The sequence below is a fragment of the Ictalurus furcatus genome, chromosome 11 (genome assembly GCF_023375685.1).
Source record: "Ictalurus furcatus strain D&B chromosome 11, Billie_1.0, whole genome shotgun sequence".
Taxonomy (NCBI): Eukaryota; Metazoa; Chordata; class Actinopteri; order Siluriformes; family Ictaluridae; genus Ictalurus; species Ictalurus furcatus.
In genome coordinates, this window is record NC_071265.1 from 16,627,795 (window position 1) to 16,641,467 (window position 13,673).

The window sequence follows — 13,673 nt, forward strand, 5'->3', positions numbered from 1 at the left end:
AAGGTGTTACCACCCATAGAACGGTCACTCACTTAGTGTTTGTTTTTCGCACCATTCTGTGTAAACTCTAGTGATTGCTGTGTGAAAATCCCACGAAATCAGCAGTTTCTGAAATACTCAAACCAGCCCATCCGGTACCAACAACCTGGCCAAGGTTAAAGTCACAGAGATCACACCCCCCCATTCTGATGTTTGATGTGAACATTACCTGAAGCTCTTGACCTGTATCTGCATGATTTTTTGCACTGAGCTGCTGCCACATGAATCAGCAATTAGAGAACACCATGAAGGTGCAGGTGTACCAAATAAAGTGGACGATTAGTATGTATTGTATGTTTGCGGTAAGAAAAATGAGAGGTCACTTGAATGTAATGTTTTGCTGATATGATGCCTGCATCTATGAATTGATTATTGGAAAGAACTGACTCAAAGCTTTTTTGATTATGTTTTAACACTACCATGAAAACTGAAGAAACCTTAATGTCAAACTCCATGGAAACAATAGGGACCAATAAATAAAATTATAAATGAATTAATTAGCTATCCCACTGGGCAATGAAGCCTCCAGAGTGCTTGCCCAGTCCTTTTGGTTGCTCACACAACTGACTAGGCTAAAAAGTGGCAGCTAATGTAATGCAATAGCATTCACTGAGCAAGCTAACATTCCAAAACTCATACCGTTAGTCAAAAATAATAATTCAATTCTCTTTTTAACATCTTAATTTCTAATCATATATCAAGGGTGCCCTAATTCGCAGTCTGTGAATATTTACAATACATTAAGCATTTTGATATATCACAAGACCACTGAAAGCAATCTGTTTTCACCAATATCTTAAACAAGTTAGACCAGAGGTTCTCAAACTTTTGTAACTAAAGCTCCCCACCACATGTGACATGCCCCCATATTTTTATATTATATAACACACACACACTATCTCACAAAAGTGAGTACACCCCTCACGTTTGTAAATATTTGATTACATCTTTTCATGTGACAAAACTGAAGAAATGACACTTTGCTACAATGTAAAGTAGTGAGTGTACAGCTTGTGTAACAGTGTAAATTTGCTGTCCCCTCAAGATAACTCAACACAGCCATTAATGTCTAAACCACTGGCAACAAAAGTGAGTACACCCCTAAGTGAAAATGTCCAAATTGGGCCCAATTAGCCATTTTCCCTCCCCGGTGTCATGTGACTTGTTAGTGTTACAAGGTCTCAGGTGTGAATGGGGAGCAGGTGTGTTAAATTTGGTGTCATCGCTCTCACACTCCCTCATACTGGTCACTGGAAGTTCAACATGGCACCTCATGGCAAAGAACTCTCTGAGGATCTGAAAAAAGAATTGTTGCTCTACATAAAGATGGCCTAGGCTATAAGAAGATTGCCAAGACCCTGACACTGAGCTGCAGCACGGTGGCCAAGACCATACAGCGGTTTAACTGGACAGGTTCCACTCAGAACAGGCCTCGCCATGGTCCACCAAAGAAGTTGAGTGCACGTGCTCAGCGTCATATCCAGAGGTTGTCTTCGGGAAATAGATGTGAGGGCTGCCAGCATTGCTGCAGAGGTTGAAGGGGTGGGGGGTCAGCCTGTCAGTGCTCAGACCATACGCCGCACACTGCATCTAATTGGTCTGCATGGCTATCATCCCAGGAGGAAGCCTCTTCTAAAGATGATGCACAAGAAAACCCGCAAACAGTTTGCTGAAGACAAGCAGACTAAGGACATGGATTATTGGAACCATGTCCTGTGGTCTGATGAGACCAAGATAAACTTATTTGGCTCAGATGGTGTCAAGTGTGTATAGCAGCAACCAGGTGAAGAGTAGAAAGACAAGTGTGTCTTGCCTACAGTCAAGCATGGTGGTGGGAGTGTCATGGTCTGGGGCTGCATGAGTGCTGCCGGCACTGGGGAGCTACAGTTCATTGAGGGAACCGTGAATGCCAACATGTACTACGACACACTGAAGCAGAGCATGATCCCCTCCCTTCGGCAACTGGGCCGCAGGGCAGTATTCCAGCAAGATAACGACCCCAAACACACCTCCAAGACGACCACTGCCTTGCTAAAGAAGCTGAGGGTGAAGGTGATGGACTGGCCAAGCATGTCTCCAGACCTAAACCCTATTGAGCATCTGTGGGTCATCCTCAAACGGAAGGTGGAGGAGCACTAGGTCTCCAACATCCACCAGCTCCGTGATGTTGTCATGGAGGTGTGGAAGAGGACTCCAGTGGCAACCTGTGAAGCTCTGGTGAACTCCATGCCGAAGAGGGTTAAGGCAGTGCTGGAAAATAATGGTGGTCACACAAAATATTGACACTTTGGGCCCAATTTGGACATTTTCACTTAGGGGCGTACTCACTTTTGTTGTCAGCAGTTTAGACATTAATGGCTGTGTGTTGAGTTATTTTGAGGGGACAGCAAATTTACACTGTTACACAAGCTGTACACTCACTGCTTTACATTGTAGCAAAGTGTCATTTCTTCAGTGTTGTCACATGAAAAGATATAATCAAATATTTACAAAAATGTGAGGGTGTACTCACTTTTGTGAGATACTGTGTGTGTGTATATATATATATATATATATATATATATATATATATATATATATATATATATATATATATATATGTTATTTAGATAGATTTTTTTTTGTTTTGTACTTTTTTTAAAATTACTTTTCAGAAGTTATGATTTTTTTAAAATAACTAATGACTTTTATAAAACTATATAACGGACGGGTACGGAACATGAATGATCAAAAATGTTTCCGAACACTATAATTACTTTGAACAAGAGAACTAGGCTGTAATATCGTGGACTATTTACATGTAAAACATGTTGCATTTCACTCACATAAGAATGATGTGAATCGGGAGGAAGGGTGTGTCTCGTTATCCATGTCATTGTTAAATCTCCGGCTCTCGGCCCCTCACCGAACAGACGCAGAGAGAGGTGTGTGTGCCGCGGGAAAGCAAGACCTCGCGCTTGCAGCACAGTACTGGACACATTTGGAAAGTTGCTAAGGTTTGTCCAAAAAGCAGCAAGATGTGTCATTAAAGGGGGTCTGTAAAGTGGCTAAGTTGGCAACACTGGTCTGCACTGACAGCTAGATAAAAGGCAGGCTAAGCTCCGCCTCTCACCAGCAAAAAGAAAATGCAGAGGGAGAGGGGATACACAGTCATTTATACACAGTCTATTTTGAGTTTTTTTTTTCTTGAAAACAATTTGTGCCCCCGCTTCTGCCACCCCGGGTTGAGAACCACCGAGTTAGATAATGCCGTTTGTACAAATGAAGCACCACTGGCGTTCTTTAAAATAGCAAATATGATTGTTTCTCCAACACAAAACGGTGTTCATTTTTGTTGGGGGGGAACGACGACACAGGCCAACATGATGTTTACAAGATTTAAAACATTTTAAAATAATAATAATGGCTACAAAACACATTTGAAGGTATATGTCTGCTTGTACTGACATGCAACATGCTTCTCCTATTTTGAACATGCTATTAGCTAGTTAATATACTAAAGTAAACTAAAGTTACCATGCTGTCTCATAATTAGGCTGTAAGTCAGTTACCACTGATAAGTGGCAGTATGAAGCTTTTCATCCAACAGAAAACATTATTGTACATTAAGTAAACTTTCATTTACCTGAAATTGAAATTTTTACATTAAAAATAAGTTCAGAAAACATCACTATATGACAAGATTTCATTTGACTATTTGTCCACTGAAGTTATGATGTGTATCTAATGTGAAAACATTTTTATATTTATTATGTCAATTTTAAACACAGTGCAGTAAACAGACATTGTTCATAGGAGTAAACTGTCTGTGAAACATGACATGAAGTGCAACTCAGACTGCACTCACATGGCAAGAAGCGAGAGTCAACACAATTTTTGTCGTCATCTCAGAACCTCGTCAGGATTTCTACCACCATTTAAATGAAACCCGAGAATACTTGGTTATGGTTAACCATTTCACATTTAAAAGACCTGTCGAACACCAGTGGCATTGCCTTCTCACCCAATTCCAGAGTGTTACGGCCACAGAGTCGGTTTTTGGGTTCAGTTTCAGTACAGCTTAACAGATCAACAATAAACAAAACAAGTGTAAAGTGCAGGACTAGAAAACACACGTGAGACACTAGAGCCAGTACCAGCGGTCTTAATGAACAACACAGGTGACACTGCAGGATTTTTACCTGGAGCATAAAAAATGTGTTGTTGAGTGCACGTTTCACAGAGGAGTGTGTGTAAATGTAGAAATAGTGCAGACAGATGGAGAGTGACTGAAGTACTGATGTGTAACAGTTAAGACTAGACATGAGGAACATTTAGGATAAAGTGGATGGATTTGCAGCTTTAATCGGGGGAGAGAAAAAAAAGTCTACATATCTACGCGTACACCTATTTAAACTTTAGACGTACAAACGAATGGGACATTTGTATAAGAGTTTTAAAATCTATTTTTCGTAAAAACAAAAAACAACAAAACACTAAAATTGTGCTAGGTTTGACTAAGAATTTCTTCCAGAGTGTTGACTGAATAAAAAAAAAAAAAAAGTTTTCAAGGGGTTAAGACCATCCATCCATCTTCTATACCGCTTAATCCTTTTCAGGGTCACGGGGAAACCTGGAGCCTATCCCGGGGAGCATCGGGCACAAGGCGGGGTACACCCTGGACAGGGTGCCAATCCATCACAGGGCACAATCACATACACACTCACACATCCACTGGGGTTAAGACCAGTACAGTCTAATAAAACATGTTTCAAGGATAATGGATTCTGGCAAAAGGTACACATGTTAGTGAGTCTTCTAATATTAAAAACTTGTGTGTCATCCTGATGTGACAATGAATGGGAAATACGTGCCATAATACAAACGTTAACATTAATATTAACATACTCGTTATAAATAATAATAATAATTTTTTTTTTTTTAAAACAGTGTTCAATGGTTATATGAAGAATTAGGAGTTAAACTCAAAACAACTTCCCACTGAAGCGAATATTTAACACTAAATAATCCAGCCCAGTGTGAGGGAAGGTAGAGACCCCTCCTGTGGGCTAAATCAATGGCATGCTAATGTCTAGGAGAAGGGAAGCTGAGGAGAAAAAGCTCCAAACGCCATCTTGTTCGCAGCCGCGTCTTGGTCTCTAGACCCGGCAAGCCATTGATTCCTCTCGTTTATTCACCACTGGGGGGTTTCACCAGCTCTAAAATCCGGTGTATACTCATACGTTTAAAAAAGACGACCATTTTTATTCATTTTATTTTAGGACTCGACAGAGACCCGAGCTGCTCCTGTTTAATACACAGACCACCACAGACAGTCCAGTTTAACGGCTGTTTCCTCCGAAAATACAGTTAATGTCGGTATGGAAGAAAAAAAAAAAGGCCATGTCTGTTCCAACATGGTGGTCATGATAAGTGGTCGTTTAAGATGGATCAGCGAAAGCCATCACTGAGGGATGAGACATTACACTGGTGGTTAGTATCTAACTGTATTCAGGGAAGGCCTTCGCCTCAGAAGGAGCACCCGATCCGATTAACTCGTTAAACGCAGAGGGACTCGTTTAACACTCGGAAGGGTTTACACGGTTTCAGCTAATTGCCTCAAGACACCAGTAAAACGTTGCGGCTGTCAAATTCAACGGAGTGACACTGCACAGAATTTATTTATCGATAAAAATAGATAAATAAATAATTTAAAAAAACCTGCACAACTGTCAGCCACAGTAGAAAGGGAAAAAAAGGGCGACCCCGGTGGATTTTAAACGCTAACCAGCTAACTTCACGTTAAACAGACGAACTGAACACGTCTACAAATTATGACATGCAACGAGTTAGTATTTATCGCTTAGTTAAAAAGTATTAATAAATAAGTTAATAAATAAATTTCCACGAAACCGTGGAAAAAAATACGAGGTGAACATGCCAGCCGAGTTAGCTTTCTTAGCCAGCTACAATAGCTAATTAGCTAGCCGTCTTCCAAGCCTACGACAGAATCAAGGCTAGGGAGCTCACTTACTTCAAAAATATCCCAAGTGATGCAATGTAACAGGTTAAACAACATTTACATTTATAACACAACCCCGCAATGTGGTGCACAAGCTGGGGATATTTATTAGTAAGCAATCTTGTTTATAAGTGGAGCGTGAAAAACAAGCCGAGAGCGGGGTCCGGTTGGCCGCAGTTAGAGGAGTCAAAGGCCTGAAAATCCTTCATTTTTGAAAAGCTGCTGCTTATTGCTCCTCACCGCTGGCACAAAGCCATTAAATGTACTGCTTGGAAAAAATAACTGTTACTGAGACGTGTATTTGGTTTGCGGTTAAGCAAACGCCTTTCGCGCATTTGCCTGGCGTTTTTGCCTGTATGTAAACTGGTCGGCTAACACTAGCTAACTGTTAACATTACCCCACCCCCGTTCACTACAACCGTGTCATTAGTACTGCTAAAATACACCGCGCTCAATGACATTTCAGTTCCTTAGTCAACATTAAACCCACATCAAATGACATACCTGTATTCAGTCGTAGTTGGCCTTGCTTTATATGGCATTGACCGAAAGAAAACACCGTGTCTCTGTCAAATCCACGCATCAACGAACAAGAACGAGCTAGCTCGCTAAGCTAACTAGCCTCAGTCGGAGGAGCGGCGCTTCACTAACGAGTTCAGCTTTCAAATAATTCGATGCAGAAGGCAAGGATTAAACGCCGCGTTGGAAAGGTGTCAAGTAGATATCTCAACTGCGGCGTCGATTGTTTGTCATTTAAGTCCGTAGGACAAGTTTGGTCAGAGTGCAAGTCCGACGGCCGCCACTTCCCGTTGCTTTTCCTTCAAGGAACACTTTTCTCCAGTTGTACTTCTCATCCGGCCATCAGAGAACAGAGATGGGCGCGGTGACCCTGCAGTCAGACTCGGGAAACCCCGCACACTCACTCACAACTCTCTCTCTCATACACACGAATGCTACCGCACTCTGTACGCAGAAACTATATTGTACTGACAGAAATACTGAAACACCACCACTAGTACTGACAGAAATAATGAAACACCACCATCACTACTGAGAGAAATACTGAACTACCATCAGTACTGAGAGAAATACTGAACCACCACCACCAGTACTGAGAGAAATACTGAAACACCACCACCAGTACTGACAGAAATACTGAAACACCACTATCAGTACTGAGAGAAATACTGAAACACTACCACCAGTACTGAGAGAAATCCTGAACCACCACCACCAGTACTGAGAGAAATACTGAATCACCATCAGTACTGAGAGAAATACTGAACCACCACCACCAGTACTGAGAGAAATACTGAACCAACATCAGTACTGAGAGAAATATTGAAACACCACCACAAGTACTGACAGAAATACTGAAACACCACCACCAGCACTGACAGAAATACTGAAACACCGCCACCAGCACTGACAGAAATAATGAAACACCACCACCAGCACTGACAGAAATAATGAAACACCACCACCAGTACTGAGAGAAATACTCAACCACCATCAGTACTGAAATACTGAAACACCACCATCAGTACTGAGAAAAATACTGAATTACCACCACCAGTACTGAGAGAAATACTGAAACAGCACCACCAGTAATGACAGAAATAATGAAACATCAGCACCAGTACTGACGGAAACAATGAAACACCACCATCAGTACTGACAGAAATAATGAAACACCACCACCAGTACTGAGGGAAATACTGAAACACCACCACCAGTACTGAGAGAAATACTGAAACACCACCACCAGCACTGACAGAAATACTGAAACATCAGCACCAGTACTGACAGAAATAATGAAACGCCACCACCAGCACTGACAGAAATAATGAAAAATCACCACCAGTACTGACAGAAATTATGAAACACCACCACCAATGCTGATAAAAATACTGAAATTCCACTGCCAGTACCAACAACAGCAAAACAAAGCCTGCCATAATCGTTCGGTTTGTGAATCAGGAGCACAAGACTGAACTACTGAGGCAGGCAAAGAAGCTGAAGGGGACAGTGGTGTATCTGTACGAACATCTTACAAAAAAGAACGCTGACATTGCCAGACATGCACACATTCTGAGGAAGCAAAATAATAAGCAACATGGATAAGAAATTGCAAAGTAATGTTACGGCTAAATGGAACACCTGAACAAGCCAAAGTAGTCAAGATAAGAGAACTCAAAAACTTGGATCAATACATTTTAAATAATAATAATAATAATAATAATAATAATAATAATAATAATAATATAATAATAATAAAGGCTACAAAATACATTTGAAAGTACATGTCTGTTTGTACTGACATGCAACATGCTTCTCCTATTTTGAACATGCTATTAGCTAGTTAATATACTAAAGTAAGCTAATGCTACCATGCTGTCTCATAATTAGGCTGTAAGTCAGTTACCACTGATAAGTGGCAGTATGAAGCTTTTCATCCAACAGAAAACATTATTGTACATTAAGTAAACTTTCATTTATATGTTTCAATTGAAATTTTTACATTAAAAATAAGTTCAGAAAACACATCAATATATGACTGTAGATTTCATATTTTACTATTTGTCCACTGAGGTTATGATGTGTATCTAATATGTGAAATATGGAAAACATGGAAGTTTTTAGTTTGGGGAAAAATCAAAGACTCTGGATTGTGCTCACTAGTTGGACTGTGTGGAGGAATATTTATATGGTCTTATATGGACTACTATAAAAACAAATGACAGACCTTAACAAGGATTTTCTGTTTCCATTCAGAGATATTGATGATGAGGCGTTGGTTAATATTGATAATGACTGTATGTGTGTGACCATTTGGAAAGACAACATTGTAAGTATGAAAACTTAAAATTACAACTTTCACCCAGACAGACCATGAAATGTATGAGATTGAAAACTATATTTACCAGGGAAACCACTTTTACAATAAATATTAATAACAGTTGTGAGTATTATACAGATGAACAATTCAGCAGGAATGTGAAAATGGAAGGGGCTTTATCAATAATACATCTTAACAGTACAACCCCTATTCCAAAAAAGTTGGGATGCTGTGTAAAATGTAAATAAAAACAGAATGCAATGATTTGCAAATCTCATAAGCCCATATGTTATTCACAACAGAATATATAAAACATAACAAATGTTTAAACTGAGTAAATGTACCATTTTAAGAAAAAAATAAGGTCATTTTGAATTTGATGGCCACAACACGTCTCAAGAAACTTGGGACGGGGCAACAAAAGGCTGGAAAAGTAAGTGTTACTAAAAATAAAGAGCTGGATGTTAATTGGCAACAGGTCAGTAACATGATTGGGTATAAAAAAGAATATCTTAAGGAGGTAGAATCTCTCAGAAGTAAAGATGGGATGGAATCTGGATGGAAGCATATGTTTCTCTAAAACCTGTATATACCTTTCAGCATTGCTGGTGCCTTTCCAGATGTGCAAGCTGCCCATTCCATAGGCACTAATGTCCAGTCATGTTACTGACCTATTGCCAGTTAACCTAATTAGTTGAAAATTTTCCTCCAGCTGTTTCTTTTTAGTAACTCTTACTTTTCCAGCCTTTTGTTGCCCCGTCCCAATTTGTTCTATTGTGAATAACACATGGGCTTATGAGATTTGCAAATCACTGCATTGTTTTAATTTACATTTATTTACATTTTACACAACATCCCAACTTTTTTGGGGTTGTAAATGTCTCTATAGAAATTTCATTCAAATCAAGGATTACTTGTGTCAGTTTAACAAGTTTAATGTGATTGCTGTGTCTGAGACTTGGCTTGATAATGAGAAAAATCAGGATGTGGAATTGGAAGGATACGAGTTGTTTATGATCAATAGAATTAAAAAAAAAAAAAAAGGAGGAGGAGTTGTATGTTGAAACAGCTTTAAGATCAATTACCATATAAAATATCTTGGAATGCTTAACCATAGAAATTGATGTTGAAAGATCTAAATATAAAATCATTATCTGTGTATATAGGACACCAGGAACTTGCCTTGATACATTCACAAATAAATTAGCTGGTATGTTTGATAAATGGAATGATAACAATGTGCAAATTGTATGTGGAGATTTTAATATTGACTTAAATCCAAATGGACACAAGAGGACAATTGAAGGAAAAATAGTTGGTGGATTATTTATAAATGATGACCACCTTCCGGCTTTTGCAATTTTTCAAAGATTCTTTAAGAAAACAAATGACAATAAGATAAATATCTATAAAATGATTTGACATAGAACATCAGAAGCCATTGCTGCCCTTAAGGAGGACTTCAGTAAACAAAACTGGAATCAGGTTTATGCCAATTAAGATCCCAATAAAGCTCATGATGCTTTTTTGACCATATTAATTGGGCAATATGAAAAAATTGTCTGTTTAAAAAAGTTACAAAGAAGTACAAAATGGGGATAAGCCATGGATTACTAAGGGAATAGAAAAGGTACGTAAAAACAATGTATTGTATAGTAAATAAAAAAACAGAACAAAACAAGCTTAAAATAACTATAAGATATATAAAAATAAATTAATAAGCATTTTGAGACTAAAAATTAGTATTACCATAAGATATTGAAGAAGTATATGAGTAATACTCAGGTAACATGGAAAGTTCTTAATAGTATAATTAAAAAGGGCACTGGAAAAGCAGACTATCCAAATTGCTTTGTAAAAGATAACAGCGAATTTATAAACAAAATAAAGGAAATTGCCAATAATTTTAATGAGTACTTTGTAAATGTTGGATATCATTTAGCAAAAGAAATTGCAGAGCAGAGGAATAGGTATGGAGTAGATGAAGCTAATGTTCCTATAAACTCCTACTCAATATTTATTAGGGGAGTAGATGAAATGGAAATACTTGACATTGTTAATAACTGTAAGGATAAATATTCTATGTATTGTGTGGAAATAGACATGTCACTAGTAAAAAAAAAAATCATAGAATATATAAAACCAATATATAAAACCACACATATCTGCAATCAGTCCTTTCAAACACGTATATTTCCAAGCAATATGAAGACAGTTAAAGTCATTCCTATTTATAAAAGTGGAGATAGACAGGTTTTCTCCAATTATATACCAATTTCTCTGCTCCCAATTCTCAAAAATGTTAAAGAAACTATTTGCATGCAGGCTTGGTCATTTAATATAAAAACACAATTTACTGAGTGAATATCAGTATGGCTTTACAGCAAATTGGTCCACCTCAATGGCAGTGATGGAACTGGTTGAAGAGATTTCTACTGTAATCAATAATAATGAGTACACTGTGGGAGTGTTCACAGATTTAAAAAAAAAAAAAAAAAGCTTTTGATTACTATTGTGCAATCTCTTTCTGATTCTAGAAGCATGAACTTTGACACCAACCGTTGCAAGACTTACTAGCAGCTCCTGTGATGAAATATTGGAGTTCTTGGAGACTTCTTTTTGCATCAGATGAATCGTTTGAAATCTGTGCCAGATTGTTTGAAATCTGTGCCATTTGTAGATTATTTTCCTTACAGTGGAATCCTGTATTTCAAATAATTTTAAATCCCTTGCCAGACCCATAGGCATCCACAACCTTTTTTTCTGAATGCCTTACAGAACTCTTTAAATCTTGGCATGATGACACCACACACCTCAATAGCAAAGGGAACACCAGACACTACAGTGCATCCGGAAAAAGTATTCACAGCGCTTCACTTTTTCCACATTTTGTTATGTTACAGCCTTATTCCAAAATGGATTAAATTCATTATTTTCCTCAAAATTCTACAAACAATACCCCATAATGACAACGTGAAAGAAGTTTGTTTGAAATCTTGGCAAATTTATTAAAAATAAAAAACAAAAAAAGCACATGTACATAAGTATTCACAGCCTTTGCTCAATATTTTATCAGATGTACTTTAGTTTTGGGATTGTTACAGTAGAGGCCAAAAGTTTACATATATCTAGGCTAAAGACATATAAACCAAAATTTTCACAACTCCATACCACACCATACCATTACATACTGTTACCACACTGCAAAAAATAGCATCTTAGCAAGAAAATATCTTAAATGTAGTTAAAAGCTCAATCAGAATGCTCAGCCAATGTGTCATGGGTGAGGGAGAGCGGGGCCAAGCATGAGTAGGCTTGAGTGTTGTCGAGGCTGGGGCGCGAACTCTGGTCGGTGGCATGAGAGCTGAGGGCAGAGCTGGTGATCCACTACGGCGCACATCCAGCAGCTTTCTGACGATATATGCCGGGTGGTTATCCATAGAGAGAAATAGTTTGTATATAATGTAACCTTAGTTTTGACAGGTATAGGTCAAAGGTCAAAAAGATACATATTCTCACTGTCTATATCTAGATCAAAGGTCATGATCATAAAAATATTTATAGTTATGTTAAATCGGGATCACATACATTCCTGACACAAACGTTACCATACATGGTACGGCCATATGTATTCCAGACACCCACACACGTTGCACACGTTCTTTCTTTTCACATAGAATATGAAACACTCTGAGGTAGGTCATAAAAATATATATAGATATGTTAAATCTGGACCACATACATTCCTGACACAAACGTTACCATACCTGGTACGGCCATATGTGTTCCACCCACACACTTTGCACACATGTTCTTTCTAACACTCTGTGGTAGGTCATAAAATATATTTATAGTTATGTTAAATCGGGATCACATACATTCCTGACACAAACGTTACCATACCTGGTACGGCCATATGTATTCCAGACACCCACACACATTGCACATGTTCTTTCTAACACTCTGAGGTAGGTCATAAAAATATATATAGTTATGTTAAATTGGGTTCCCATCTATTCCTGACACAAACGTTACTAGTTATGTTAAATCGGGATCCCATCCATTCCTGACACAAATGTTACTATACATGGAATGGCCATGTGTATTACACACAGACATCCAAACAAAAATATGACACACAAACACACTTTATTTTCACATTATTTAAAAGGAATTTAAGTGTTATGTACTAAATTACCATAATTATGAACACAAGTTGTTAAGTTGACAATCATTTTTAAAATTATGTTTCTCCATTTAGATTGTCTGCAGTAGAATGCAGTCTTTTAAACCAGGAAAAATGACTGCCTTTAAGTTTTATAACAATAGTAAGTAAAATCAAGTGTGATTTACATTACAAATCTCATACATAACATCTCTGCAGGATTTATAGACGTTAAAGCACTGAATGAAATGAGCAATATAGACAAAAAAGAAACACTCTGTGTCTACTACTTTTATCTCTCTCATAGAACTATCCACAGTCCAAAGGCTGTGGAGCTAGAAGGCTACGTGTGCGAATGACAAAAGATTTTAAAAAATAAAATAAAAAATGTATCAATACATGAAATTAGATTACACAATGTAGTTGAGGTTTACAATAAAATAAATAAAGTTATATTTACAACTTTAAATATTTAATTAATTCAATAAATTAGAATTTTTATCTTGCAACCACACATTAAATTTACATTGTGGGGGTTTGTTTTATATAGCTCCGCTGTTAGAAAATACATGATGGTTGAATGTGAACATAAATGAGCAGAATGTAAGCTTGTGACATAAATTAAACTT

General features: G+C 37.8%; 1 protein-coding gene and 1 long non-coding RNA gene across 3 annotated transcripts in view; one reads left to right on the plus strand and one right to left on the minus strand.

The window, feature by feature from the left end:
- Nucleotides 1-6,925, minus strand: part of gnb1b (guanine nucleotide binding protein (G protein), beta polypeptide 1b) — a 27,848-nt gene extending 20,923 nt beyond the window's left edge. For both annotated transcript variants that reach the window (XM_053635888.1, XM_053635887.1), the window contains exon 1: nt 6,545-6,925. The gene's annotated coding sequence lies outside the window, so the exon portion shown is untranslated. The remainder of the gene's footprint in view (nt 1-6,544) is intronic.
- On the plus strand, nt 3,976-11,747 carry LOC128614531 (uncharacterized). Its single transcript, XR_008387059.1, has 3 exons — nt 3,976-5,511; nt 8,816-8,888; nt 11,417-11,747. It is a non-coding gene; the product is annotated as an uncharacterized LOC128614531 (long non-coding RNA).
- Nucleotides 11,748-13,673: the final 1,926 nt, after the last annotated feature.